The sequence below is a fragment of the Schistocerca gregaria genome, chromosome 2 (assembly GCF_023897955.1).
Source record: "Schistocerca gregaria isolate iqSchGreg1 chromosome 2, iqSchGreg1.2, whole genome shotgun sequence".
Taxonomy (NCBI): Eukaryota; Metazoa; Arthropoda; class Insecta; order Orthoptera; family Acrididae; genus Schistocerca; species Schistocerca gregaria.
The window spans coordinates 717,609,261-717,629,768 of NC_064921.1; the positions used below are offsets into that span (position 1 = coordinate 717,609,261).

Genomic DNA, 20,508 nt, shown 5'->3' on the forward strand with positions numbered 1-20,508 from the left:
TCCTTTGATTGACAGGTACTTAACCTACTGTTCTCCTTTGATTGACAGGTCCTTAGCCTATTGCTCTGTTAAGTGTTTCCCATGTCGCTGCACTTAACCTATTGTTCCCCCATCCCCTCCCACCCTCATGAATTTGCATAAGGAACTATAAACCATATTATTTGACATTGATCTCTGAGTTTCGACCAAACGGATATATAATCTCGTTATTTAGGAGTCCTGTATTTTGGCAAACCACTAAGAAGCAGTCACGTTAGTGTGGGCTACCTACTTCAGGGGCAGGTATGCACTCAGGTGGCAAACCTATTGTTGTCCTTTGACTGCAGGTACTTAACCTATTGTTCTGATAAGTGCTTTTGCATGTCACCCACGTTTCCTTTTGTTGACAGGTGCTTAACCTATTATACCCCACCCCCTCCCCTCCCCCTCCCCCAACCCCCTCCTCCTCGATGCTATAGGAACACATTCATGTGTGAGTTGTTGGAATAAGCCCCCCTCTCACTCTTATCAATTTGATTGACTACTTAATTAAATTGATCAATTAGTTAAACCCTCTGTTGGGGAATTACTACACCTGGTGGGAAGTTCAAATTCCACCAGGACAATGCAACCTCTATTAACCTAAGAAAATGGTGGGAAGATAATTTAGGTCACATTGACTACATAATTAAATTGATCAATTAATAGTTATGTCTCTCCACCATTTCCTGGTACACTTTTCGAATTTCACATGCTTTTGAATGCCATTTCAGGTGCATTCTTCTTTGTCACACACCCTCTTAAACTTTTGTACTATGTTTTACATAAAAATTATGCAAATGAACGCAGTGTTCAGCACTTAACCTGCTGTTCTGCTCCATGTCACCCACTCACGCACTCCCTCCCATTAACTATTGTACTGCTAACACCGCATTGATATAAAAAATGTATGCAAATTTATTAAATCGTTATTATTCACATTTATGGGGTAGTTTTTCTTAATTAGCGGCATCCTATTGGTCAGGGAAATCGATGGAATACAGCTTAAACAAAAGATTGCTAATAAAAAACACATCCTGCCACTCGACGCCCAACACTGCCACTGCCCCCACCACCACTGCGACCCACAGCCGGACGCAACCCAGCACGAGCCATTGCTCTCACACTGCTGCATGTGAAAGTTGGGTCTATTTTCGTGCATTGAGTTAGAATTCTTCAGGTGCTGTACTGACGTCACAGAACTCGAAAGCACGCTCACGCTTGTCCCATACGTGATGACGCATAGCTGTGGAATGGTCCAGCACCGAGAGAAATGTTGCAATGCTTCCCAGAATAGCACAGGTTGCATTGCTCCTCGTGCAACATGAAAGACGCGCCTAACAGTGCTTAACCGTCCAGCGTGACTGACGCAACGCCACTAAGTGCGCATGCATTGCCACAAACCTTCGCTCGCGCATCTAACAAGGTTCTCAATCTTATACTGATATCACGTGACTGTGCAAAAATAAGAATCGAGTCGACCTCGCGGAAACTGTATAGTGTCCCAGAAATAGTTAATGCGCGTATGCTGCAATACCGCGGACGTGTCAGTTCACAATAACTACCGGGCCTCTACAGAAGTATCAACTTGACACTGTTGGAACACACAGTAGATCGTCGATTTTAAGACAAGGGCCAGTAGTCCAATATGTCTTTACCACATTTTATTTTATGAGCGCCGCAGTTGTGTTGGTAGACCTTTTAGCGTTTTAACCTCATGATCAAAGTTTTACAACCAGATGATGAGAGCATTGGTTCTCGAAACACGTTATTCAAATGTATGTAGGACAAAAATTACAGTTAAATGCTACCAATTATTACTGTAAAAACATAACAACTGTTACTTAACATCCTTAAGGGATGATATTAAATTGATATGACGTCATTCACATCTCCTTTTAGTGTAATAATAGTATCTCCAATGTACTGTTCATAGAAAGAAACACTGTTAGCTAGAGGGTGGGTGGGAATTTAATAAAATGTATTTCAAAATGACTAGTTAAGATGGCAGCTACAAATGCATTGGGGCAGTTCGCCATAGCAAGGCCTTCATCTTGCTGAGAACTGAAACTAAAGTAATTGTTTAATATTATCCATTACAGATGGAAGTTAATGGCTGATATGATTTTTCAGTAACAATTGGTAGCATTCAGCCATATTTCTGTCCCACATAAAGCTTAACAGCGCATTTCGAGAGACAGTGCTTCTCTATATGTTCATCTATACACACACTGCGCCAGCCACCGTATAGTGCGTGGCTGAGAGTACCATGTGCCATTACTAGTCACTTCCTTTCCTGTTCCACTTTGTTCCAAATGGAGAGATGGGAGACAACTGACTATAGGCCTCCGTACAAGTCGTAATTTCTCACATCTTACCGCCTGGTCCTTACACGAAATGTACATGTGGCAATAGAACCGTTCTGCAGTCAGCCTGCAAATTCTGTAATTGTTCAGTAAATTTTCTCAACAGTGCTCCTAGAAAGGATCATCGCTTTCCTTGGTTCCCATTTCAGTTTCTGAAGCATCTCTGTAATACCTACGTGTTGTTCCAAACTGTGGGTAGCAAATCCAGGAGTCCTCTGAACTGCTTCGGTGTCTTCCTTTAATGCAGCCTGGTGCGGACCCCAAAGACTAGAATAGTACTCAACAAGGGGCGCACTAGTGTCCTATATGCAGTCTTTCTCAGGTTATGGAAACATAGCTCACAAGACTAAAACAGTAAAGTGTTTTAGTGTTTTATCCTCATGACTTTATAATTTGATAATGAGAGCAATGTCTCTTGTTGAATGTTGTTAAAAAAATAAAGTGTTTTAGTATTTTATCCACATGACTTATGTTTTTACAATCTGATAATGAGAGCATTGTCTCTCGTTGAATGTTACCAATTGTTACTGAAGTAATTTTACTTTAAAACGATCCTCAAGAATGTCACATACTCTTTAATTTCTACATCTACATGACTACACTGCAATTCACAGTTAAGAGTCTGGCAAATTATGAAGAAACTTTCAAACTATTCTTCTACTATTCCATTCCCGAACGGCGTTAGTGGAACGAACGCTTAAATCTTTCAGTACGAGCTATCATTTCTCTTATTTTGTCACAATGATTATTTATGCCCATGTAGCATGGTGCCAATGAAATATTTTTGCGTTGGGAGAAGAAAATCGGTGACTGAAATTTCAAGAAGAGATCCTGTCGCAACGAAAAACTTCTTTGTTTTAATAATTGCCATCCCAACAGGCGTATCATATCCATGGCACTCGTTCCCCAACTTTACGATAGTGCGAAATGAAGTGCCCTTGTGAGACTTAAGACTTTTCCGTCGTAGATATTGTTCAACAAAATTTCTGGGGACCTGCGGGCGTCTGTAACTTCCTGCTACAATAATTCGGCGGGGCCATAAAAACCAGAGCTCAGTACGTTTTCGCAACTATTACCTGTATATGGCCAGAAGACTCTGACGAAACATTGTGGTAGGAAGTTACAGACGTCCGGCAGTTCTCTCGAAATTTTGTGGAACGAGCTGCCCTTCCTTGAACTTTTTCGATGTCCGCCATGAGTTTCATCAATTGCAACTTTTCGTGCCATACTAATATCTTGTGAAACTGTGCAGTAATATGGCTCATTTCTTTTACTAGAGTGTCAGTGTGAAGATTTGTGATATCGGGCAATGTGAGTCTTTGGTCAGGAGGAAAAGTGATAGTTTTTAAAAGCAATATCTTTCCTATTTTCTGACATCCGTCAAGCTTGGCTTTATCTGTGGCAATTTTCATTTCAGTAGTCAGTTTGCCAACAACAGTCGAAGCTGGAGGGCTTCAATAATTTATTTAAATCTTTAGTTAAGCTGTTAAGTCATGCTGTATGGAAGGATATGTTTGGTTTTGTTAATGATCCTCTCATAGAAAGATCGAAAGAAGAGCACTGTAAGCATATTTCTTTCTGAAACAATGCATTTTTCAGCATGTTCCAGGACTAAATTTTTTTATGGAGGTGTTGAAAGATCGGATATCACTGCACAGCTAACTGCTCATGAATGTATTTTAAAATAACATCAGATTGTGTGTCATGCAATAATTTACTGAGTTCTAAATGTAGCACTTAAACTTTATATCCAAAAAATCTTTCTTACTATGCAGTTCACAAATGTCATTAGTAGTAGCCTAAGATAACATTTCTTCATAGCTGTGGAACCAACATAATTTTTGTGAATTTTCAGATCTGTTGAAAAAAATTTGGAATGAGATTTCTTACAAAGTACATATTTTTTTGATTAAAATATGTTGATTGGCTTTGAGAATTTTGAACTTTATGCTTCTATATGTAGCAAGAGCTTTTTTTCCTGACTGGGTAGTAGATTTATCATTTTATTCAGAGCTGTCATTTTCTTGGCAACTGTAGTATATACTTGAGAATAAAATTCAGTGTACAGTTAATTTTAAGAGTTGCTGTAAAGATACTTTCCAAAGGTGTAGAAGGCAATGGCCAATAGAAAATTCTTTAATATAATCTTAAACTCACCGTAACACAAAAAAGTTTTATATTTTGTGATAGGTTGCTGAATTCATGTGACACAATGTATCAGACTCTTTTTCGAGCTAATGTCCATCCCTAATGTCCATCCTTTGAAGTTTCTATAAAGCTTGTTTTTGCTACTAGTGATACATTCATGCTTTCACAATTTTTTTAAAGATCAAAATTTATAATGACACAGTACACTTACAAATGTGGGTACTGTTAAGCAGTTGTGAAAATACCAAGTTTTTGAAATCTCCCCAGCATGTTCTAGAAATAACAACAGATATAATTCATACACACACTTATTTATTCTAGAAAAAGCTACTCAAGTTTTCCTAAATAATGGTTTCATCATTCGTTAGTTTATACAAATATGTTTGAATAAACTAGTTTCCTCATTCATTTTTGGTGTCTTATGTCTTACTGTGTAATCTTGCAGATAGATAATCTTCCTTAGAATTTTGTAGTAAAATTTATAATGTGTTTGAATCCTTCGTCGCCTATGATCCTTGTTGCTAAGTTGAAACTTCTTTTGGTCTTGCATGATATTATGATTTCATTTCTAAACAAGGTATAGGGACATTTAACCTGCTTACACAAGTTGATTGCTGAGAACAACAATTTTCATAGCTGCCTCTTACTATGTTACAACATAAATTACATTTTTCATCAGCAACAAGTGGATGGTGTGTATTTCAAAAATACTTCTTGAATTCCTCAATAAATTTCTTTTTCCGTTATTACCCTTGCAGTTACACCAGGCCTTCTATTTATCTCATGTATACTGATATTGAACACCAGTGGTTGAGCTTCACGACTTGAATTACGAGTAGGCGTTACATTATGAGTATGAAATCTCGAAGAGTCTACAAATATTTTATCAGTAAACTTATTCCAGATTGTACGAGAGAGCTTAGAACATTTGATGTGGCTAATGACTAAACTATATCTCTAGAACAGGTAAAATCTAAAACTTAGTGTTACCTCACTTCGTTCATAAGCCAAAAAGTTTAATAATGCATCGAGTTTTTGAATGAATGACCAAAAATTACCTGGTGGAACCCACTATATTGTGACTGTTTCTACTAACTTCCCAAGAAATTCTACTTCAGCTGCACAAACTTCAAAATTCTGATCCCTGCAAAATTTAACAGTAACAAAACTTTTGTATTTGTATTCCTTGTCAATATAGGTAACAACTGGAACTTTCTCCATATCCAAAATGTATGAATTGCATGCTAAGTTTATAATCATCCAGATTCAACAGTTATATTTCGTATAGTAAATGATGTGACCAACACTTGCAGTACATCACTGGAAAATTCTATATATAACGTAATGTTAGAAAATTTTGGAAAGTTTGAACAAAGCACTTCATGATATATTTCTGAAAACCACTTTATATAACAAAAATAAACAATCATTTCTCAGATAATTTTGGAGATATATTATAATACAGGGCAACAGCTACAGGCTTAAGGCAAGACATAAAGCCTGAAAAAGAAGGTGTACCTTCCGGTTAATAACACTAATGTAGTGCACAGTGACATTTTGCCATGCTTCAAATGACAGTAAGGCTTCATGGCAATGGTTTTATAAACTCTGAGGTAGTATGTGAGGCTTCTAAAATGTATGTAAGGGATGGTTCTGAATTACAAGCAAATACTCATTTGGAACTGCTTTCAAGTAGTAGGTGCTTTGTGAATGCTTTTCTACAAACAGGAAGCAGAACCCCTATGTTGAAAAAGCTCGTTCCTTCTCGTTCAGTCTTAGCAAAACCTGACAGTAAATGGTTCTTTTCCTGTCTTACGAGCGATAGCGCCGACCGCAATTTCAGTTTGGTGGCAGTCTTATCTTTGAGACTCTTTAGCTGTGTTAAGCACACAATGCGCTCTACATAATTTTAAGTCTCATTTTACAAAGTACAGATGTTTCTGCCTACCCATTTAAACAATACTACAAACAACTACATGCTTCCGCTTACATTTCGCAATTTATCGATATGGTTTCTTTTTGCATTTTATACCTTCCATTATTTCTCAGTTTCTGTGCTGTTGCGGTGTTCAGTCTGAAGACTGGTTTGACGAAGCTCTCCACTCCAGTGTATCGTCTGCAAGCCTTTTCATCAATGAGTAACAATTGCAACCTACGTCCAACTGAAATTGCTTACTATAGTCAAGCTTTAAACTCTCTACAGTTCCCCACCCCCCTCTGTGCACACACACACACACACACACACACACACACACACACACACACACACACACACTGACGCTGTAACAAATCACCTGCGACCACCATCAGAACAAAATGTTAATGTTTATGTATAACATAGATAGGAAATTTTTGATTAATACTGATGAATGGCGAAGCGAAACTACAAGTGAGGTAATGTTATGTTACAATGTTTGTAAAAATTGTGGCAGGAAGCTTCAGATTATTGCGGGCCACTCCGTATCTGAATGCTAGCACTATGCTGTATGAACAACGGCTGTAGGGCTATAATACGGCAGCCAATGATGATATGGATACCACTACTGCAGTGCAGGAACATGTTATTAAGATTATGTACCGTCAGTCTTGCTCTTCTGTTCGTATTCGACAGACGTGATATTACATTTTGCAGAAGGTCAGTCTTTTATTGAACTGAAATTACTGAAAAGTTAGACGGGAAGCATTATGTGCATATTGTGTTTTTAGAATATACAACAGTTCGTTAAATCAGTTGTACTCTTGTGAAGTAGAGATATTTCACTATGTGACATCTAGTTTAGTATTAAACAGTTTTATTTAATTTAATGTGCAAAATTAATTAGGAATAGGGTATAACATTTATTCTTTGAATTTATAAAAATCGTTGGGATATGGATATTATACAGACCGTTAGCAGGGAAGAAGTTAAATGAATCTTACGCAGTGAGATGAGCATTTTAGTCAGAGTCGACGTCTTAACCGACCACTGCGCATTACATTGTGATTTATTTTCGGCGCCTGCTACTGGTGATTGCACCTGGAGTAGAATTAAGATTCTTTGAGCTTCCAGGTTTGGGACTGTGCGCAGCTGAACCGCCATTGGCCATCTGTCAGAAGCGTATAGCAAGTTAACTGAATATGATAGTATTCGAGTATGATAGCCAAGCAGATGGTCAGTAGTGCAACGACTTCAGCCAACTGCATGCAGCACTGAGGGTGCTGCCCTGCTCATCTCGGCGTGGGGTTGGTTCTGGGCATCTCTCACGACATCGGCTGTGCCACTGGGCACGCCTTGAGCGGACGGCGTGCCGACAGCTGCCTGGAGGTCGCTATGTCGACAGGGCTGCCTTCACGGCAGTGTGGGCGGCGTACACTACTGGCCATTAAAATTGCTGCACCACGAATATGACGTGCAACATACGCGAAATTTAACCGACAGGAAGAGGATGCTGTTATATGCAAATGATTAGCTTTTCAGAGCATTCACACAAGGTTGGCGCCGGTGGCGACACATACAACATGCTGACATGAGGAAAGTTTCCAACCGATTTCTCATACACAAACAGCAGTTGACGGGCGTTGCCTTGTGAAACGTTGTTGTGATGCCTAGCGTAAGGAGGAGAAATGCGCACCATCACGTTTCCGACTTTGATAAAGGTCGCATTGTAGCCTATCGCGATTGCGGTTTATCGTATCGCGACACTGCTGCTCGCGTTGGTCGAGATCCAATGACTGTTAGCAGAATATGGAATCGGTGACTTCAGGAGGGTAATACGGAACGCCGTCCTGGATCTCAACGGCCTCATATCACTAGCAGTCGAAATGACAGGCATCTTATTCGCATGGCTGTAACGGATCGTGCAGCCATGTCTGGATCCCCGAGCCAACAGATGGGTCCGTGTGCAAGACAACAACCATCTGCACGAACAGTTCGACGACGTTTGCAGCAGGGACTTTCAGCTTGAAGATCATGACTGCGATTACCCTTGACGCTGCATCACAGGCAGGAGAGCCTGCGATGGTGTGCTCAACGACGAATCTGGGTGCAGGAATGGCAAAACGTCATTTTTTCGGATGAATCCAGGTTCTCTTTACAGCATCATGATGGTCGCATCCGTGTTTGGTGACATCGCGGTGAACGCACACTGGAAGCGCGTATTCGTCATCGCCATACTGGCATATCACCCGGCGTGATGGTATGGGGTGCCATTGGTTAAACGTCTAGATCACCTCTTGTTCGCACTGACGACACTTTGAACAGTGGGCGTTACATTTCAGATGTGTTACGACCCGTGGCTCTACCCCTTCATTCGATCCCTGCGAAACCCTACATTTCAGCAGGATAGTGCACGACCGCATGTTGCATGTCCTGTACTGGCCTTCCTGGATACAGAAAATGTTCGACTGCTGCCCTGGCCAGCACATTCTCCAGATCTCTCACCAATTGAAAACTTCTGGTCAATGGTGGCCGAGCAACTGGCTCATCACAATACGAGTCAGTATCGTGTTGAAGCTGCATTGGCCGCTATACATGTATACGCCATCCAAGCTCTGTTTGAGTCAATTCCCATGCGTATCAAGACCTTTATTACGGCCAAAGGTGGCTGTTCTGGGTACTGATTTCTCAGGATCTGTGCACCCAAATTGCTTGAAAATGTAATCACATGCCAGTTCTAATATATTTGTCCAATGAATATCTGTTTATCATCTGCATTTCTTCTTGGTTTAGCAATATTAATGGCCAGTACTGTAGCTGTAGAGCTCGTAGAGTGAGCTTGAATGGTTTGGTTGTTCACTCGTACTATTTAGTGAGTTCAAGTGGGTATGCGGTACTGTCTATAATTATCACTGGGCACGTTGCTGATGAACGTCGGTGGTGCCCACAGTGGGCGGCAGAGCCACCGACAATAAGTACCTAGCAGATAAAAACCGTGAAAATAGACCATTTCGAAACAGAAGTTGAAACTATGGGAATGTGGAGATAAATGATTAGATCTCTGTGGATGACAAAGAGGAAGAAATCAATAAAAAAGGTAGGCGACTATCGGGAGAAGTAAGCACTGAGTTTTCTTAGCGCTGTGAAAAGCATGCTTGCAGAACCGAAATCTGCACTAGAAGATAGATTCTGATAATCGTTAATTAAAGTTTGCATTGATAGCTGATAATCAGCAGTTAAGATAAAAAGTGAGAGCTCTAATCCTGATGGATTGAAAACTGAATTTTTTACATTATAAAATGAGCGAGATATTAATGACAAGTATTTAAAAGGTGCATTACACCACAAGACTCGACAATTAAGGCAGAAAATATTATCAGAAGGGAACTAGTTAAAAAAAAATTGGTATAAAACTGGATTTAGGCAACTGAGAAGGTGTATTCAACAGGACACTCAAGAGATAGTGGACGGATAAATAGTGAATTTTAAACAAAGTGTACCTGTACATTAAGTAGAAGTTCAAAAATGGTTCAAATGGCTCTGAGCACTATGGGACTCAACTGCTGTGATCATCAGTCCCCTAGAACTTAGAACTACTTAAACCTAACTAACCTAAGGATATCACACACACCCATGCCCGAGGCAGGATTCGAACCTGCGACTGTAGCTGCAGTGCGGCTCCGGACTGGAGCGCCTAGAACTGCTCGGCCACCGCGGCCGGTTAAGTAGAAGGTCTTAAGCCAGTTATTGATGTAACTGGTAGTCCAGAAACTTAAGTCATGCAATAACAAAATGGGCAGGTGGAGGTTATGAAGTACAAAAGTCAATCCACTGTTGTCGAATAAAGCTATATCAAAAATCATATCAACTGGATTCTGATGTATCTGCGTGTTAAACCTGTAGTTAAGAAAGATCCAGCGAAATATGATGAGTGGAGACCTGATTATATGCATCATAAAAACCTTAAAATATGCATGCGAACATGCATGAAAAATGCATGACATGTGTCGAAATATGGAAGATAAAATAATTTTAAAATGTGATAGTGACTGCGTGCATTATATATCAAAGTCTAACTTACGCATATCAATTAGGAGGAAGAGCGCCGACCTCACAAAAAATCGGTACATTTAAAACGCTGATATCATTTTCTGAATACTTTCTGGTAGAGATTAGGAAGCGGGCCTTTCTGGGATCATTTTTCAAAAATTTGCAAATGGGGATGCATACCATGTTTCCAGAATTGTTCCTTTTTTGCTATTGTTGTGGGTAACAATTGGATGCGATGCAGCGAAACAATCGATATGTACAGGACCAACTTCGAGATATATCGCAAGCAGAGGGGTACGCTCAAGTACACCGTAATATTTTATTTAAAAAAACATACAGTCATGAATTTCTTTGAAGAGCATTAACTTTTAATCAATACTATTGGATCAAAGCATCATGTACAATTATTTTACATTTTTGTACTATCGTCAACATAAACGACCAAGTACTGTTCGGTAGTAAGATTGTGTCTCCGATCACTCAAAACATTTTTATAAGCTGAAAAGGACCGTTCTACCTCAACTGAGGTAAGAGGGCAGTATTTGAAATTGAGTGCTATGTTGGCACTTACCCCATCCCTTTAATAAAACTATCAATTTGGCACAAGGGTTCAAAGTCTGGTTATTGTTTAAAATCTTTCCAAACGTTTCTTTAAGTTTTCTTGGGAATATCCCTGACAATGAGGAGTACGTTAGAATAATTTTATTCATTAACTGAATAGATTCATTCAACGCCAAACCTCGAGTTGCAAGCTTTTTAATACTTGCAGGTGTATGGGAATATTGAGTGCTTATCACAGCAGTGCGTTTTTTAGTACCGGAATCTTAAAATCTTCCTTACACTGACCAACGGCCAAAGCCTCTGCACTATCGAAGTCATTTACTACCCCTCCAATGGCCTCGAAATGTTCATAGTGAAAACAACACAGATTCGACCCACGTACCCCCACGAGTTACCGCTGATTCAGGAGGTAAAGGCACTTATGATAGTTTTTCTTTATAGGTCTTGAAGCAAGCAGCAGCCCTTAGAATTTATTTGTGGATGAAATCAGTTTATTTATATTCACAAACGTGGAACGTTCTTCTTCAGCAAGGCGATGTACTCCATGAGCAAAGCATGCCACCTGTATCACATTGGAATACAATATTCGAAGGACTTTTCCTGCTTTGATATCTAGGGAGCAGCAAATGAAATAAACACAAACACCTTTTCATCTGCAGAAGATTCCAGTAATATTTTTCTAATACCCTGAATCATAAATCGCGATCGTTGAATGATTTACTTTTTCATGTTCTTTGCAGACCGCTAAATACTAAAAAGAAGGCTCTTCTTTTAAAGCACCAACAATTAAATTGGCAATGTAACGGCCACAAGTGTGTGCAGTTTCGTCAGCTGAAATCCAGATAATGGTGTCCTTGAGTACATTGCGTATTTCTTCCAGAACATCTACGTAAACTGTCGGTATGTAATGTTTAGGCAATGTTCATTCATTGATTTAAGCAATATTTGTACAGGAAGCCTCTGAGGATAGCGTTTGTAAATTTGTGAAGAGGAATATTCCTTGCAATGAATGGTTCACATAGATCCATGTTAAACCGACTGTTTTGGTTATCTTTGGACCTTTACCCTGCCACTGCAACTTGCTGTTGTCAGAAGTTGTTGTCGTGGTCCTTTCTTCTGCATTCCTGCGATATGAAGACTTGTCTGACATACTGGTCTATTTCAAGTTTTTTTTGCACTAAACGTTTTTCTCGCAAACTAGACAATACAAAACAGTTCTGTCGTGTTTAAATGTTCCAGGATGGTCATCCACTAAACGACGTTTCTTTCTTCGGGTGGCATGGCGCACAACTCTTTATATAACACTCGTCGTAGACAAATTAACTGTGAACCAGTAAATAGAAAGTTAAACTGAAACAATGCACGTGCGACTAAAAGCTTGCGTAGTATAATTTAGTTGTTGCCGACGGGTACGGTACGGCAGCAGAGGGGATTAAGCGGGGGCAGGAGCGTTAACCCTGTCTGCCTGTTCCTTTTCCTGTTCTGTAATTGATTTCTCTAGGCAGTGGCCTCTCGGTTAGCGATTACACGCATTCTAGGTCGCGGTCAATCTGTGAGACATCTACACAAGATCCAGCTAGAGACCGCCCGTTTTTAAAGTACTGTAAACATAGAGCGAAAATATGCTTCATTACTAGTTTTTAGTTAAAATATGCAATAACCGGTGAAAAGGAACCAAATATGCAAATGCATATGAAACATGCCAATGCTTATAATCCGGTCTGTGGCAATGACTATGGTAAAAGAGGGTGTGTGAATTATTTTCTATGATAAGTACTGACAAGGAAACCTCCCCATCGCACCTCCCTCAGATTTAGTTATAAGTTGGCACAGTGGATAGGCCTTTAAAAACTGAACACAGATCAATCGACAAAACATGAATAAGTTGTGTGGAACTATGAAAAAAATAATCGAAATATACAAACTGAGTAGTCCATGCGCAAGATAGGCAACATCAAGGATAGTGGAAACTCAGGACCACCGTGGTCCCGTGGTTAGCGTGAGCAGCCTTCCCTCGAATGAAAACTTTAATTTATTTATTTTCGCAAAGTTATGATCTGTCCGTTCGTTCATTGACGTCTCTGTTCACTGTAATAAGTTTAGTGTCTGCGTTTTGCGACCGCACCGCGAAACCGTGCGATTAGTAGACGAAAGGACGTGCTTCTCCAATGGCAACCGAAAACATTTGATCGCAACGTCATAGGTCAACCGATTCCTCCACAGGAAAACACGTCTGATATATTCTATACGACACTGGAGACGGTATGTGCGTCACATGACAGGAATATGTTATCGACCCATCTAACTTGTACACTTGGCGAATGGGTAAAAAGATTCTTCTACCTTGCCCGATTTAGGTTTTCTTGTGGATGTGATAATCACTTCAAAAAAAAGTGATGAAAACATGAGAGTTTGCCACATAAACTGCAACAAATGAATGCAACAGTTTCACAGTCGCACAGTTTTTCCTTTGCTCTGTCAGATAATAATTGTCTGAAAATAAACTTTTTACTCGAGGAAAGACTTAAACCGATGTTCTGTCGTTCGGCAGCTGCTCACGCTAACCACGGGACCAAGGCGCTCCTGAGTTTACACTATCCTTGTTGTTGCCTATCTTGCGCATGGACTACTCAGTTTGTATATTTCGATTATTTTTTTCATAGTTCCACACAACTTTTTTCTCGACTGATCTGTGTTCAATTTTTCAAGGCCTATCCACTGTGCCAACTTATAACTAAATCTGAGGGGGGTGCGATGGGGAGGTTCCCTTGTGAATATACTGAACTTTGTTGATCAAGTTAAGGTAAACGACCAGTCACAATGTAAATGTTTCTGCTAATGAATGTTGCTTTCTTACATACAATCGTTTAAGTGAAGATAGTCACTCAGGCGGTAACCGAAAGATGTTTAATTGAGCAGCCGAAAGTGTTCTCACAATGTCATTTCCTGCAATGAATCATTACTATTTCTAATTATCAATTTATTTTGCTATTATTTGAACTGCTGTTCACTTGGAAAATGCTGACAATCGACGACAGAATTATACCGACTGCTGTGGATGCGGTCGGGCGGTTAGACGGACGACGGACGCAAAAATCCTCCATTGTTGAGTTTTCGGTCTGCAAAATCTGTCTGTCTGATAAATAAAGCTGTCGGTGTCACATTCCTACCAACTATACAAATTGGTAAGGGGAATGGAGGGTTAATTGTTATTCATCAATTTTTTGATTTCAAAGAAGCGCTAATTTTTCTCTACTTTTCTTTAATTATATTCGTGAAAGTCATGAAACAGTTCACATATATTCCTTGGAACCCTCTAGTGATTTCCATGGAATCCCAGGATTGTGGTGAACGGAGTTCAATAAATGCTGTCTTACTAACACGGCAAAATATTTATAAAAGAAAAATCAACTAGCAAACAATGGAAAATCCTGGATGGAATGTAACGATATTATGAAAAGGAAAGTTGCCACTCACCACATAGCGGAGATGCTGAGACGCAGATAGGCACAACAAATAGTCTCGAGTTGGCTTCAGTTGCCAGAGACTACCGTCATGTGTGTATGAATTGCGTTTGTGCGTGTGTGTGTGTGTGTGTGTGTGTGTGGGTGGGTAGGTGTATGTCGTCTACTTTTGACGAATGCCTTGCTGGCCGAAATCCTATTTGTGAGAGTCTTTTAGTTGTGCCTTCTGCCACTCAGCACCTCCACTATATTCTAAGTGGCAACTTTCCTTTTCCTAATATTGTCACAAAAATCAACTAGCGCTGTTCAGTTTCGTCCATGGTGTCATCCTTGCGTGAACTGTGAGAGAGAACGCACTGAAGGAAAAGCGCAGTGGAATCACCTGTGAAGTTGATAGCTGGCGGAGAAAGCAGCCGTAGGACTCCAGGCAGAAGCTCGACGAGGTTGCCCGCTTTCAGCGCGACTGACTGTGAGCAGCCAGCTATCGACGGAAACCCTTGTACGTGCGCCGGACACGAGGCAGTTTTGAAACAACTGACGATAGGCAATCTGTTTACGTCACACTTTCACATGGACAACAAGAAACACTGCGAGTCGCTTTTCTAGTGAACCTTCACGTCAAGTCGGAGGTGTACAACCAACCTCAGAGACAATTTTCATAAATTAGACACACTTTCCGGGATAGAAATAAGAAACAAGGAAGGCCACATTCCATTACCGTGAAAAACAGCGCTTTAAATTCTTAGGTGCTTTTGTGGTGCTGTACACATGCAGTATCTTTAAGGTTCAGAGAAGGCTTCAGTATTGCTTAATGGTATGCGAAATATGAGCTTCTTCAAAAGTAGTCGAGCAATGACATTAAGTTATGTCGAATTTTCATTGTTACCTCATGGAATTCTTGCGATAACGACAAAGAACCAATGTCGTATGCACAGCATAAACCAAATGTAATTTTAAAGGTGAAACGCGCAGTCCGGAACCGTGCGACTGCTACGGTCGCAGTTTCGAATCCTGCCTCGGGCATGGATGTGTGTGATGTCCTTAGGTTAGTTAGGTTTAAGTAGTTCTAAGTTCTAGGGGACTAATGACCACAGCAGTTGAGTCCCATAGTGCTCAGAGCCATTTGAACCATTTTTTAAAGGTGAAAAGCCGCCTCACGATGAACTTGCGTCTTTATCCACTGTTGATTAGGCCGCTGAAATAACTAATCGCTTTGCTGATCAGAAGTGATTTATTGGTGCTTCTCGGGGTATAATCGGAAATACGAAAAATAAGAACAAAGTGTTGAAACAAATTCTTATTTTTGATACTTCCGATGAGCTCAAAAGCGCGTCAATAAATCACTCTGAACAGAATGAGTAGTTATTTTAACGACCTGATCAGCAGTGGATAAAGATTCTTTTCTACATTAATGGTCGTATGCCTGCGACACGACTTGATGTCGCTCCTTAAGTTATGCAGCTGTCGGTTCAAGCCGGCTGCTGTGACAGAGCGGTTCTAGGCCCTTCAGACTGGATCCGCCCGACCGCTACGCTCGCAGGTTCGAATCCTGCTTCGGGCATGATTGTGTGTGATGTCCTTAGGTTAGTTAGGTTTAAGTAGTTCTAAGTTCTAGGGGACTGATGACCTCAGCAGTTAAGTCCCATAGTGCTCAGAGCCATTTGAACCATTTATTTTTTTTTTTTTTTTTTTTTTGTGGTCGGTTCAAAACCGGTAACGGTGGCATTTCTGTTTAATAAATAGCGTGACTCGTTGCTATTTTAACTTTTTGTTAGAATATACCTCTGTCTTTACGTACCCACGGTATCATTGCGTAAGTATCCGATAAAATAACATAGCATTTATTCCTCCTTCAAAGGTAATCATGTTTTGTGTTCTTCGTTCACACTGAAAAATTGTAAAAGCGTTCTGTCCTAAGAGTCTTCATATTGCGGATCAACGCCAAGTGAATGATGATTTTATACAAGATCTGCATTTTCATTTTCAACATTTAAAAACTGGGCAGCTGAATCCAGTACCAGCGGTACTTGCCACACTTCACACGAAAATTATCTTGGCAGAGGACGAGCCAAAACTGAGGCCGCTTATTAAAGTATCAAACAAGACAACATTGGCAAGTAACGTTAAAGCAGCTGACGCGATAACCATGTCAGAAGAGAAAGCAGAAGATAAGACACTTCAACGAAGTTCTGCCATCCTACAAATACTAAGCTAGAGGCTTAGGGCCACTTCGTTATTCTGGATTAGACTGGAATACATTACAACCGAAACGAAACGTAGGTCACAGCATTGCTACTGCACAAAAAAAAAGCTAAATTTATTTCATGGGGGAAATGTTCGTCTTTTCATTCACTGATTACCATGTACTGTTGCGCAAACCCATAGAGAAGAAGAGCCGTCAGGTTTGTGGAACGACTCGAGAAGAAATTAGCTGACTGAAGCCTGAAAGACACCAGAGCGTAACAGTTAATTAGCAAATCCTTATCATTTCTCGCCGATTTCCAATGCTGATGTAGTGTAAGAGGTTTTGCAAGTTTTCTACTCCACTGAAATTTGCTGAAACTTGCTGAGTTCTTGACATTGTAGCTACTGATCTGGTAGTGCTAAGAGAAATTTAGAGAACTCCAGGTCGACACGATTTCCTCTTTCAAAATCTCATGTTTATGGAGTAATATTGTAACAAAACTGGCTCACAAAAACTGTCGGAAAACTGCCACGCCCATGGCTGATTCACGACTCCTAATATGTATATTTGTAACAGTGACTGCCGACTTCATCAATTGAACAGAATATTTATAGATTACAATCAAAATCTTGCCAGTGTACAGACACTGTGAAAGGTGGCTACACTGAGTCACAGCGCCAGAGATTGCGCCGAAGATTATTATTCCGCCGCCTCTACTGATGCAGTTTAGTTCAGAGGGTGTCGACGGCAGTAGTAGTTCAGAGGATGTCGACTGCAGTTGTGCTGTTGGGCGAGAGAGTAGATGCTGTTCGCTTGGTGTAATGTATACATGGAAGATGTTGCAATGATCACAGTGTATTTTTCGTCAATTTACATTGAGGTAAGAAAAAAAGTAATACAAATTTCCTTAATGACAATGCGTCTTGGTCACAGGTTCAGTCAACAAAACATCTGGCTCGTATTCATGTATTACACTTGTTAGTCTGGTTTCTATGTGCAATTATAGTATTTCTGGTTTTTCAATTAGTTCATTGTAAATTGTGTTTAAAATATCTTGTCTTATTGAGGAAGAACCGAGCCAGATATATGTACGTTGAGTCACACTACCACACACAGAACAGTTACACTTGTGCTTTGTTGTTTCGTAGCTTTTATAGTTGCAGGGGACTTAAATAATCAATTGGAAATTTCTTGTCATCCTTTATTTTTATTTTATGCAGTCAGATTGCGTGCTAATACTAGTTAAAGCCAACCTATTACGAGACTTCGTAACCGGTCACAGAGCTGCTAAAGTTATTGCATTTATTCATTATTCTTTTTCATTAAGCCCCCATGCAACTGTAGTCATTCAGTTATGCATTAATTTGTTCCTCTCACATTGCAACATAAAGTTTTTCATGGTTTTTTTAGCTTTTAGTGTTGAAATTCGTAAAATATTTTCTGTAACAATGTTTTTTTTTATAAAGTTGCTGATATCATGAAGTTGATTACACAAATACAAACAGAATGCTTGTATTAGTCTTTACAAAAACTATCCTTCAATTAACAAATGAGAACTGTTTATGTCTTATGTTCAAGTATCGATTAGTAACAGTCGAACAGAGCAGAGATACATGTATGTTTGCTAATGTCGTAATGAAATTAATGATAGTATATGAATCAGTATAATAAATTGATTCCTAAGTGAGCAGATAATCGAAGAAAGGTTGTTAAAAATTTATATAAACCTGTAAATGTGGCAGCCTGACACTTGGGGCCAACACTTCATGTCATATTTATCCTAACGATCACATATTGTAACGTTTCAACATCTCCCCCTCCCTCCCCTTTCTCCCCCCCCCCCCCCCAACAATTCTGTCAAAAATGAAACTTCGATCACTTGACAGAAACATAGTATAAAAGTCCCCAAAAATTACCAATCAGCACAACATGAAATAGACTCCGTGAACGTAAAATGTCACAGTGAATGTAGTAGATCAAATATGCAAAAATTATGACTACACGCTCAAAACAACGTTTAGCACAAAGAGTCGCATTTAAACTTTGTCTATTTGCACATAATGTCAAAAAGAAATTATCAAGGAAAGAACGTATATATTCTTCTTATATGCTTGTCTCAAAGCCTGAGAAGATTCCAATCCATTTATTGTAACCCCTCCTTCCCGTTTCATTGTATTACTATAGTGCTTCCAGACACATAGTCTGTGTTCAGTAATTTCTGCAGTTACATCTGATTTTACTTATTATTCATCACCACCACAACATACCCTGCATAGTGTACAAAGAAACAGAAAAGGCAAGAGTTATACATGGCTGATGCTCAAATTCCCAGATATAGTGCTTATATTAAAATCTCAAATTTCATTCTCATTACACAGATTTTGTTTCATAGACAGTAGCTTTCTAGCAAGTTAAGTTTTGAAAAATTCTACCAATATGAGACTTCCTCAAATGGCATTTGTGAGCAAGATTTACATTCTGAATTAACACCTCCAAGACAGAATAATAGTTAAAACAGGGTGTAGATAGCAAGATGATCAATTTGTATGTTCATAGATAGAAGTTATTTTCAGGTTCTTTTCATTTTTTTGTGTTCATTTTCACATCATACTTGCGCTCTCTGCTAAGTAGTCCATAACTCAGGAAACATCAAAATATTACCTTTTTTTCAGAAGAAGGAAAGACTGTGCAGGCAAACGCTTTTTTACTAGTGTCCCTCTCATGTCAGCAAACTAAAATGTATATTCATAAAGTAATAAAATTAGTAATTAATAATTTCCTTCCTTCAGTTTCTCAGTATTGTACTATTGTGGTCACCTAACGTAAGGAATACTGCGCAGGCACATGCTTTTGCGGAAGTATTCGATATTGATTTGTAATAAAATTTTCATTTAATGATATATCAAAACGTTCAGTGTGGGAATTATATGATTAACGATTATTAATCCGGCCAGATGTGTCAGTACAAGTGATAGCTTACATGCTAATTCTATTCAACTAACTCCTTTTTCATCCAACAAAGTTACATTACAGTACGGCAATAACTGTTAGCATAACTGTCCTTTAGCATAGCCGATCCAAAGTAATCCTCCTTTCAAATTCCCTTAAATGTGCTGTGTAAATAACATCCACTGTGTGTGTTACACAGTTTTTCTTTTTGACATAATATACTGGAAATGTGTTATAGGAAGGATAGACACATTTTACGGAACATAGTACTTTATAGACCCAACGTAAGATACAATGAAGTGTAGGTTGGATGTAGTACTGAACAAATTGAATGGACAACAATAATACAGGTTACATAATAGGCCGAGCACTCGTTTGCGATCGTTTAAATAATACTGTTTCTGTGATGGCTCACCTGAGGGCGCCTTGGGGCCTACTAGGCGGCTTCTATAAGCGGGTCTGTGAATTGTATGTATGCGCGATCTCTGAAATTGCGCTCATCGTGAGTGAAGGTACTTCACTCTTCCCTTCTAAGGGGTGGAAAAACTACATACATACGTGAAAACAATAGACCCAGAAAAATACGTGGTACAGAAAAAGGAACTGGTACCGAAAGAAAGCACTGGTACCTAAAAAGCGCTGGTACCGTGAAAAATGGCACTGATCTCACAAGGCACTGAGATTACTAGTCATGGAAAACACCAATGACGGCGCTATCCTGTTTCAACGCCCGACGACGGCGGCTGCTGCAGCTTGTGGAGGGCATAAGTGGCGAGGGGGCAGTTTGGCGCGCCCTACCCTCCTCTCGTCAGAATCGTAGAGTAGGACAGGGACGGCGTCTCCATAGCGACG

At 39.7% G+C, this 20,508-nt stretch overlaps 1 protein-coding gene across 2 annotated transcripts in view; it reads right to left on the reverse strand.

The window, feature by feature from the left end:
* Window positions 1-15,233, reverse strand: part of LOC126334845 (ATP-binding cassette sub-family C member 4-like) — a 357,709-nt gene extending 342,476 nt beyond the window's left edge. Inside the window, exon 1 of one of the 2 annotated variants that reach the window (XM_049997512.1) lies at window positions 14,905-15,233. The gene's annotated coding sequence lies outside the window, so the exon portion shown is untranslated. The remainder of the gene's footprint in view (window positions 1-14,904) is intronic. The other variant, XM_049997513.1, reaches the window with a different exon arrangement.
* Between the last annotated feature and the right edge of the window lie 5,275 nt (window positions 15,234-20,508).